Source organism: Nannospalax galili, unplaced genomic scaffold (assembly GCF_000622305.1).
Source record: "Nannospalax galili isolate Female #2095 unplaced genomic scaffold, S.galili_v1.0 scaffold238, whole genome shotgun sequence".
Taxonomy (NCBI): Eukaryota; Metazoa; Chordata; class Mammalia; order Rodentia; family Spalacidae; genus Nannospalax; species Nannospalax galili.
The window spans coordinates 2,050,460-2,061,699 of NW_008341888.1; the positions used below are offsets into that span (position 1 = coordinate 2,050,460).

Below are 11,240 nucleotides of genomic sequence, written 5' to 3' on the forward strand. Positions count from 1 at the left end.
CTCGCTGTGTCACAAACTGCATTCAAACTCATTCAATATCATATGCTGGCTTAAAACTAAATATACTTCTGCTTCAGCTTCCCTTGTGCTGGTGGGGCATGCCCCACCAGACTCAGGCCTTTTTTAATTCATTTTATGTATTTTTTATTTTATTTTTGAGACAAGGTCTCCCTGTAGCCGCAGCTGGCCTGGAACTTACTGTGTAGATCAGGTTGTCCTCAGTCACGGCTGGCCTGGAACTTGCTACATAGACCAAATTGTCCTTGATCTCACAGAAGTTTGCCTACCTCTGCCCCTGCTATGATTAAAGGTGTGTACCACCACACTGGGCTCTATTTATTTCTTTTTCTTTCCTTTTTAAAAATCTTTTTGAGACAAGGTCTCCCTGTAGCCCCAGATGGCTTGGAACTTGTTTTGTAGACCAGGCTGGCTTTGAACTGACAGATATTCACTTGCTTCTGCCTCCCAAGTTGCTGGGTTTAAAAACAGGTGCCACCATTCCTGGCACTATTTATTTCTTTTTTAAAAAATATTTTATTTATTATTCTTATTTTATGTGTATGAGTGTATGGTCTGAATGTATGTGAGTGCACCCGTGTCATGCAATGCTGTGGAGGTCAGAAGGAGGCTTTGGATTCCCCTGGAACTGGAGTTAAGGACGGTTCGTAGCCACCATGTGGGTGCTGGGAATTGAACGTGGATTCTCTGCAAGAGCAGTCAGTGCTCTTAACTGCTGAGCCATCTCTCCAGCTGCACCATTTATTTCTTAATACATGGTTATCACTATATATTTCCCCCTTAGAACTGATTTTTACCACAAAATTTTGAATGTTGCATTTACTTAACTTATTAAAAAGTTTTTATTACACTTATTTATTTGTGTGTATGCAAGTGTGTGTGCATAGCACAGCATGTGTGTGGAGCTCAGAGGATGATTTGTGGGGGTTGGTTTTCTCCTTCCTCTATGTGGGTCCCAGGGATACAACTCAGGTCATCAGGCTTAGCAGCAAGTGCCATCTCACTGGTCCTACTACTTTAATTAATATTGTTTTTTTTATTTCTCTTTGGTTCACTGGTTGATAAAGGTATAGTGTTTGATTCCATTGAATATGTGAAATTTCCACTTTCCCTTTTGTTATTGATTTCTCATTTCAGATCATTGTAGTGAAAAATGATACTTGATATGATTCCAATTTTCTTAAAATTGTTAAAATTTATCTTGTGTCCTAATATATATTCTTTCCTGATGAATGTTCTGTGTACGTTTGAGAAGAATGCATATTCTGCTGCTGTTGGATGGAATAATCTTTTTTATTTTTCTAATTTTAAAACTATGTGGATGTGTGTGTGTCTGTATATGAGTATGTGTATATGTCTGTGGATGCCCATGGAGGCCAGAAGAGAGTATTGGAGCCTGTGGAGGATCTGTTGGATTCACAGGTGTTTGTAAACCATTCACTGTGGGTGCTGGGAACCAAATATGTGTCCTCTAGAAAGGCAGTATGTGTTCTTAACCACAGAGCCATTGCTCCAATGCTTTATTATCTTTTGTCATAGGTTTCCACTTAAAGTCCATTTAATGTTATGTAAGAATAACCATTCCTGTTCGCTTTAAGTCAGTAATTGCATTGTATATTTTTTCCCTCTCATCATTTATTTACTTTCAGATTGCATGTCCTTAAAGCTAGTGTATTAGTTACTGTTCTCATCACTGTGACAAAATAGCTGACAGAAGCAAATTAAGGAAGGACAAGTTTATTTTGACTCATGATTTGTGGGTACAATCTACCATGGTGGGAAAAGTCCTGGTGGCAGGAGCATAAGGCAGCTGGTCCCAATGCATTCATGGTTACAAACCAGAGAGATTGATGCTGGTGATCCACTCACTTTCTCCATTTTACTCAGTCCAAGACCACAGCTTGTGGAATGGTGCCATCCTATGTTCAGGGGAGGTCTTCCTACCACTTTAGAAATACCCTAGCAAACATACGCAGAGGTTTGTCCCTTAGGTATTTAGCAATCTTGTTTTGATGACAATCAAGATTAACCATCACAATGGGTCTCTAGTACAGCATATCTTTGTGTTTTACTTTTAATCCATTCAGCCGTTTTGTATCTCCTAGTTGGACAACCTAAATCCATTTCATCAAAAACATAGCTACAGCAACCTATTTTAAGATGATAACAACATAACTCCATTCACATACAAGCACTTTTATTTCTTCCCTATTCTCACATTTTAGGTTATTGATATTGTAATTTGCTTCATTATTTTATTGCCTATCCAATAAGAAATCATTGTAGTTAAAATTATTTAAAATGATGGTCAGTTAATGTTCTGTTTTGTTTTCTAATAGTGCTGGGATTAAATCCAGGAACTTGTACGTATTCAGCAAGTGCTCCACTACTTAGCTACTTCCCCAGTTCCTCTTTCCTCCTCCCTTTTAAAAATATTTTATTTATTATTTTTTTTGTGTGTGTGCATGAGTGTATTGCCTGCATGTATGTCAGTGTACCCATATCACGCAATGCTGGCAGGTGTCAGAAGAGGGCTTCAGATCCCCTGAACCTGAAATTACAGACAGTGGCCATGTGGATGCTGGGAATCGAACCCGGGTCCTTTGCAAGAGCAGCCAGTGCTCTTAACTGCTGAGCAATCTGTCTAGCCCCACCTTCCCCACTTTTGAGACAGAGAATTCCTATATAGCCCAGTTGGCCTTGAATTTATGATCCTTCTGCCTCAGACACCCTTGTGCTGGAATTAAAGTCAATGAACATCATGCTTGAGATTTAGCTTTCTAATCTGAAATAAGTATGGACTTATAGGAAGTTACAAATATAATGTAGGTATCTTGTATGTTTCCTTCTTTCATTTCTCACAATGGCCGTATCTTAACTGTAGTACAATATCAAGAACAGATAATTGACAATAGTACAATGCATGTATATAGTTCTAAACAATTTTATTTGTGTAGATTCACTTAGGCACCACTGCAATTAAGATATAATAGATCTTTCACAACCACTTTGTCTGTTTCCCATCCCTAACCCCTCCCTCTCTGTGTACGTATAAGATACATGATCTCACTATATTGCCCAGGGTGACCTTCAACTTGTGATCTTCTTCCTTCAGTCTCTTGAATGCTTGAGTTACAGACTTGCATCACCATGCCTCATCTGGATCTCTATAAGGTTTAGTCACTTCATATATGTAGACCATTATGGTATGTAATGCTTTGGGACTGATTTTTTTTTCATTCAATGTGGTACCATTGAGATTCATTCAGGTTTTTGTATTTATTGATGCTGTGATTTTAAAATCGTTGTGTTGTATTCCATGCAAAGCATGCACCAGAGTTTGTTTAGCAATTTATCATTATAAGATAATTTGTTTTTTCCAGATTGGGGCTATTATGAATAAAACTGCCATTAACATTATGTATCAGTATTTATGTAAACATAGAATTTCATTTCTCTGGTATGATACATGCCTTGTAATGACACTTCCTTATTTATAATGTAATTATCTGCAACATTTCTCTCTCTCACTCTCATACACACACATATACACACACACACACACACACACACTTGTATGTTGAAACCATATTAGACAGTGCAATAGTTACATTGCAGTTATCACATACAGCTTTTTTAATTTTTAATTTTAATTTCATTTATTATTATGCTTTTCTCATTAAAACTAGAAGTTACTTTTATTTCATGTTCTGTTGTTACAGATTTCTTTCGTTTTTTTATTTATTTAATAACCACATGATTAGAAGAAGCATTTTATTACAGCTTTAACATATTCAATAACAATTTCCAGAGCAAAGATACATCTCTTTCAAAAGTGGCTGTAAAATTTTAGGTTCACAGTTGAATTAATACAGTTATATAATATTGAACTTAGTATAAACCCTGTAAGACATAAAATTGAACACATACAGCTTTGAAAACTTTTCAGAGGGTGTATTCATCTTCTTGATTGTTCTTGTTTCTATCTCAAGCTCTTTTTTTTTTCCTTCATAGTCTTGGGCATGGAACCCACATACCTGTACATGATAGGCAAGCTTTAAACCTCTTTATAAATGTGCCATTTCCTTTCTGTTTAGAGAAATCTCTGTATTCTTTTGGGTTAGGTCTCTCAATGACACATTATTGTTCTCCCTTCATTTGAGAACATCTTCATTTCCACTTTTTTGCTTGGAGGTTATTTTTGCTGGATATAGAATTTCACGCTCTTTGCAGTAGATCACAAATTCCAGTAGCATTCTTTCATTTTCAAAATACTCACTATGGAAGGTGATCTGGCTGTGACATCTGTCACCCCATTGATCTCCAGGGTTGATTCGGCTGATCTGGCTGGCTAGGCGGGTGTCCCATTCCTCCCTCATTGCCGAAGCTGCGTGCTCTGTCGAGGAGGAGGACTTTCCGAGGAGGAGAAGGACCCGTCTTCGTCTTCGGTCAAGAGTATACGAGTAGCTGCGCTTCCCTTTGGAACCTCCAAACAAGCTCTCAAAATACTCATTATGCTCACAACTACGTATTTCATGTGCATTTCTAACATAATACCAGTGATATAAACTAGGACTAGCATTATGAATTCTGTTGCCAGGATATACTCCAGATTAATTAAATCATAATGTTTGGGGTGGGGACTCATGCCATAATTTTTTTTCATGTTTCTCCAGGTGATACCAATGTGTAGGGAAGACTGAGACCATTTTTCCATTTATAACTAGGTAGCTAACACCCGGCTTGGCACTTTGTATGTAGTTGTTCTAAGTCAGTATTTGTTTAAAGAAACTAATTTAAGTATAATAGACATTATAATGATAAGTTTTTATAACTCCATAATATTTAAATAGTGTCCTAATATACTACAGAGATTTAATTCTAATTAAAGAGTCTAATTCCATAAACTCTTGTTGAGACTTATTATAAATACTCATCAACTATTTAGAGTTTTATTGAATTTATTAAATTCAATGCGACATAATTCCTACCACTGAGTGTCCTATAGTTTAGTGAGGAAGGCCCATAAGAGATAATTAAAATTCAGTGTAGTTAGCAGAAGGCTCAGAATTTTGTATAAGGTATACAGAGAAAGTGATTAATTTTGCCTGGAAGCAAAGGAAACGTTAACGTATTCTCCTGGGACATCTTTAGTAAAGAGTCAGAGAGTCGCAGATATGAGGAAGTGATTAGTCTTTCCTTAAGCAAGGGAGATCAGCTCTGGTCACTTTCAATAAGTGGTTACAGCCCTGTTTGACACAGACCTGCCACTTGGAAACCACTGGGTTCACCTAGATGCTTTTTCTGTTGTTGCCCTCCTGAAAATATAGTTCATGATATCATTGGGTATGGATTAGTGGATTATTGTCATTTGACAGAGGGAGAATACAAGACTTGGTGAGGGCAAGTGTTTTCTTTTCAATGTTACATAGCCAGGTAATGGGAATGTGAGAACTGATTTCCTAGATTTGAGACACAGTAGGGGGAGAAGGCATGAAAACAGTTTTGGGCCAGTTTACTGAGGGCCTTCCATTCAAGGCAGAGGAGTTTGGCTTTTCTCAACAGGCAATAGGAAGCCATGAAAAGATTTTGAACAGTGGGAGTGACCATGCCTATTGACTGGTCTTTGCCACTTGAGCGCTCACTGTTTGGCACTTAAAAAACAAGCTGACAAGTTAGTTTTACACCCCTATCAGCAAGTCAGAACCTGGTAGTTTGTGGTCAAGCTGTTTATGTATTTTCTTTTAACAGTTTTTCTCTCAGCTGCTTTCTGCTTTACTTAAGGGCATTCCTGTCATTTCCATCTGTCCTTTATTAGTGGCACCCTGGCGTGTCCCCCTACCCCATCCTGCCTTAATGAGAAAACTGGATTCTCTAATTCTGAAATCAGACCCAGCCAAACAAGCAAAGACACAATCATGTTGGACATGGAACACTGAAATGGTGATTAATCTTCTTCCTAAACATTCTTGTCAAATGCTTGCTTCACCTCACACTTCCTTCACTTCTCATAAAACATCTGGTGTGCAGCTTTTCTCCCTCCTCCTTTCTACATGTTGTCTAATTTCTTTACTCGTCTTTTCTTGTCTTCTAATTTTGCTACTAGGGAAGAAAGTGCTTAAAGCAAGACAAGGATGTTTAAGAGTCAGATGGCATGGTGTTGTCTCCTAGATACTTAGTACAGCATAGTGAGGGAGGGTAGGATAGTGATCATTCCCATTTCACTGCAAAAGATGAAGTATATATCAAACAATAACCTAAAGCTTAAGGAAGGAAAAAATGAGGCAGAGATCTAGGGTTCCTAATGCCCTGGGCAGGGCTCTGGCCTACATGCTATAATTTATAAGGATGTAGATACTGAGGCTCAGAAAGCTTCAATGAATTGATGGTTTTAGAGTAAGTAAATTGTAAATCTAGAGACTGTCTTTGTTCCTCTTGGTAGGGAAAGGGTCAAGATGTGGGCTGTTGCATACTGTGAGACTTCTTACCATACCACTTTCTTTTATTTTGTTTGTTTTGGTTTTAGACTTTTCATTTTAAAATAATTTTAGAACCATAAGAAGTCACAAACATTGAACAGAGAGTTCCCATGTATCCTTCATTAAACCTCCTTCCATGATAACATTTTATGTTACCATGCCAAAATTTTAACACCAAGAAATTGATGTTAGTATAAAACAATGAACTAATGATATACTTTCATTATGGTGTGAGTGTCTCTGTTATGAATAGAGACAGGACCTTTAGGGAAATAATTAAGGTTAAATGAGGTCATAATAGTAAGACTCTAATAATGAACTGGTGTCCTTATAAGATGGGAAATAAACACCACAGTCCTCTCCCAAGTACAAAGGACAGGTTATGTGAGGGCACAGAGGGAAGGCCACCTTCTACAAGCCAGAAAAGGAAACCTAATCAGAAACCAATTATGACACCTTGATATTGAACTTTTAGCCCCCAAATTGTGATGAAATAAAAGTCTGGTTTGCTTTTTTAAAAAATATTTTATTATTTTTATTTTATGTGTATGAATGTATTGCCTGCATGTGTGTAAGTGCACCCATGTCACACAGTGCTGTGGAGGTCAGAAGAGGGCATTGGATTCCCTTGGAACTGGAGTTAAGGATGGTTCTCAGCCGCCATATGGGTGCTAGAAATCGAATCCAGGTCCTCTGCAAGAGAAGTCAGTGCTCTTAACCACTGAGCCATCTCTCCAGCCCCTTAAAAGTTTGTTTTTAAAAGTTCTTAGTCTATGGTACTTTGTTATGGTATCCCAAATAGACTAATACAATCTTATTCCATTTTATCAGTTTTTATATGTAAAAATTTCTTTTTGATATGTAGTACTATCTTAATTTTCTGAGACTGCCATAAATACCATAGTCTTGATCACTTAAGCATTAGAAATTTATTTTTCATAGTTCTGGAAGCTAGTAGTCCAAGTCAAGAGGCCAATGAAGTGGGGAGAAAGAGGGTTCCCTAGAGGGTTCTTAGTCTCATTCATAAAAAAATTTAAGAATGGACTTGAATGTAAACTTTTACAATTTCATTAGAATCTTAAAGAAAAATCCTCAGGGCAGGTGAGCGGTGATCTTGGCAGCTGCCTTGAGGAGGTGACTAGTGGGAAGAGGTAAAGAAAATCACGAAGCCATGCAGGTTTAGAGCCTGCGTGGAGGTCAGACACATGGCTGACTCACAGCCACATGGCTGGGAGAAGGAAGCTTTAGAGAAAAAGTGAATAAACACAAGATGCTAGGGGAAGTCCAAAGCCTTAAAGAAAGCATGTTTAGAAAGAAAGGCATGAAGAAGAAAAGGAGAAATTACACTTTCCTGAAGAGTTCAGGAAAGTAGACAGACTTATGGAGACCTACATGGCTGTGGCTGATCTGGAAGTTCTGCAGAGATTTGTGCTAGCTCCAGGCAGGAAATATTCACTACCTTATTAACACATCAGGTATTCTGCCCACCTGTTTACCATAACTTAAGGTGAACCTGCCTTCCTAGAAGTGGGTCTATCACCAGTAATTGACCAGTGAGACTGGAAAGGTTGGTCCTCCAACAGATAGACTAGACATTTTTTATAGTCTGGACTAGTTCAATTTATGGGGCTTACTGATACCCTAACACCAACAGAGTTGATCCATTTGAGGCTTCTTTGGCTTGTTCATGCCTGCCTTCTTGCTGACTTTTACACAGTTAATACTCTGTGCATGTACTCTCTCTCTCTCTCTCTCTCTCTCTCTCTCTCTCTCTCTCTCTCCTCTCTCTCCCTCTCTCTGCAACATAAATAATGCTTATTTATTTTTAAAGTCTCATTATTATAAGGACACACAGTCAGATTAGATTAAAGTCCACCCTAAGGGTTGCATTTCAATCTATCATTTCTTTAAAGGAGCTATTTCTACAAACAGACATATTTTAAGGTACTGGGGCTCCAGCCTGAATTGTGCTGTACAAATTCAGTATGTAACAAATGCGATATTTTACTATATGGAGATTTTTTTTGACTTTTTGAAGCAGGGTCTCCCTGTAGCCTCAGCTGTCCTGGAACTCACTATGTAGACCAGGCTGGCCTTGAACTCACAGAGATCTACCTGCCTCTGCCTCCGGAGTGCTGGGACTACAGGCGTGTGCCACCACGCCCAGCTTATATGGAGATTTTTAAACCAACACTGCACTCAGAAGAACTGTTCCATGAACTTAAAGAACTTCTCTTGTGTTTCTACAGTACACTCATATATTCTGCCATCCCCTATCCCTAACCCTTCTCATCTATTTTTCCAACACTGTTTTTTTGTTTAGCTGGGTGTGGTGGCACACGTCTTTAATCCCAGCACTTGGGAGGCAGAGACAGGCATGTCTTTGTGAGTTGGAAGCCAGCCTGGTCTACATACTGAGCTCCAGGCCAGCTAGGGCTACAGGGAGACCCTGTCTCAAAAAGACAAAAAGAATTAATAACATTTTAATTTTCCCCAGGCCTAGCCATGAGCCACAGTCTTGTATTCTCTGGGTGAGACTGACCCAGCTCCTCCCGCTATGACTCCCCTTCACGGTATGGCCCATCTGGGAGCTACATTCTCTGTTTCTTTGCCCCATTCTTCCTTTTTATGACAAGGCCTTGCCAGGAGTGGAATTAGTGAGACTTGTTTGTGAGTCTGCCTGTTCCCTTGCCCCTTGCTGCCTTTCCATGCTCAGGCTCAGGTGGGAGTCACAACAAGGGGCTTATGTGAGCCTCAATAGAAGCAATTTCACATCACCCCTAAAATCCCCATGTTGACCCACAGCAGGCCTCTCTCTTACCTGCAGGCCTCTCTCTGGGTTAAGTCCATTGCGCCTTCTGTGCCATGACTCCCCCAGCCTCATTCACCCTCCCATCTCCACCGCCATTCCCTCCTCTGAGTTTGGGTCCTGCCCTGATCCTTGTCTTGGTGCCCCAGACACCTGGGGAACCACCAATGCTTCTTCCTGATCCTTTTCATCCAGACCAACATAGTGCCTTCTCTGGACACCAGGAGCACTGCTTCTGGGACTGGCCCCACCCTCAACTCCCTCTGCTTCCCTTGGCCTGCACCACCTGCCAGCCTCTTTCTGGGACTCTGGGGCTGACCTTTCCTCTTCCTGATCCTTTGCATCCAGACCAACCCAGCTCCTCAGTGCAGTCCCCAGGAGTCCTTGGGGCCTCTTCCTGCCCCATGTGCCTTTGCATCTCTTGGTGGCATGGCCACCAGCTCCCGTAGACCAGCATCTTTCCTGGGCCAGGATCCCAGGCAGGTCCAACCCCTGAATTCCTGAGGCCAAAATCATTCCTGGAGGGATCCACACCTTAGGAGAAAGCCTAAAAACATCTGAACCTCACCTGAATTGGGCCCCTGTGGGAACTCCTGAAGACAAAAACAATCTGGCCACTCCAATACAAAATCATTCTTCCTGCCTCATCTGTCTTTGTATCTCTTGGTGGCACGGCCACCAGCTGCCTAGACCAGCATCTTTCCTGGGCCAGGTTCCCAGGCCAGTCCAATCCCCAAAACAAAGACACATAAATTTCACAAAAAGAAGTAGACCTAAACTTGAAGGCCTGAGTCTCACACACGAATCAGAAACTGCAAAAGAAATGTTCCTGAGGGCAAAATCATTCCTGGAGGGATCCAGACCTTAGGAGAAGCCTGAAAACATCTGACCCTCATCTGAATTGGGCCTCTGTGGGAACTCCTGAAGACAAAAGCAATCAGGCCACTCCAATATAAAATCAAAAGAGAGAACCAGAAGCTTAGAGGAACCAGCTTTTCATGCCCAAAAAGTAAAACCACAGAGACACATGAAGTTCACAAAAAGAAGCAGACCTAAACTTGAAAGCCTGAGTCTCACACAAGAATCAGAAACTACAAAAGAAATTCACATGTCAAAATCACAGAGAAAAAAATAACATGAAAAACCAAAATAACATATTGCCACCAAATACCAGTAGTCCTCTAGAGGAGTACAGTGAGAAGCCCCTAGAGATAATGCAGGACATGGAACTCAAAAGGACAATTATAAGCATGATAAAAGAATTCAGTGAATTTAAAGAACACACAAAGAAATAAAAGAACTGAAGGAAGAGAGGGATAAAAGAACGATACAGAGAAGATTAGCATGGCCCCTGTGCAAGGATGACACACAAATTCGTGAAGTGTTCCATATTTTTTCAAGTCACATATAAAGGAAAACCCATTAGGATCACAGCTGACTTTTCAATGCAAACTATGAAAGCCAGAAGAGCCTGGACCAAAGTATTCCCAGTGTTAAATGACCACAGATGCCAACCCAGATTACTATATGCAGCCAAAATGTCTATTATAGTTGAAGGGGAAAGAAAAATCTTCTATGACATAAATAGGCTGAAGGAATTCATGTCCACAAAACCAGCCCTTCAGAGAGTTCTGGAAGCAATAAAAAGAGCCAAAGAAAGGAATGACTATACCCAAGGGATTGTGGAAAGAAATCCAATGTGGAAAGGTACAGCTATATCAAGAATGTAAACAGAAATAAAAATGACAGGATTCAATACTCATCTTTCATTACTAACTTTAAATATTAACAGACTGAACTCCCCAGTCAAAACACAAAGACTATGTGAGTGGATTAAGAAACAAACTTATCTTTTTGTTGTCTGCAAGAAACTCATCTCACTTTCAAGGACAGACACAATCTCAAAGTGAAAGGAGGCAAAAAAAAAAAAAAAC

The 11,240-nt window shown here is 39.8% G+C and overlaps 2 pseudogenes; one reads left to right on the forward strand and one right to left on the reverse strand.

Annotated features, from left to right (window-relative positions):
• Positions 1-4,172: 4,172 nt before the first annotated feature.
• Positions 4,173-11,240, reverse strand: part of LOC103737856 — a 72,226-nt pseudogene continuing 65,158 nt past the window's right edge.
• On the forward strand, positions 10,622-10,702 carry LOC115071171 (annotated as a pseudogene).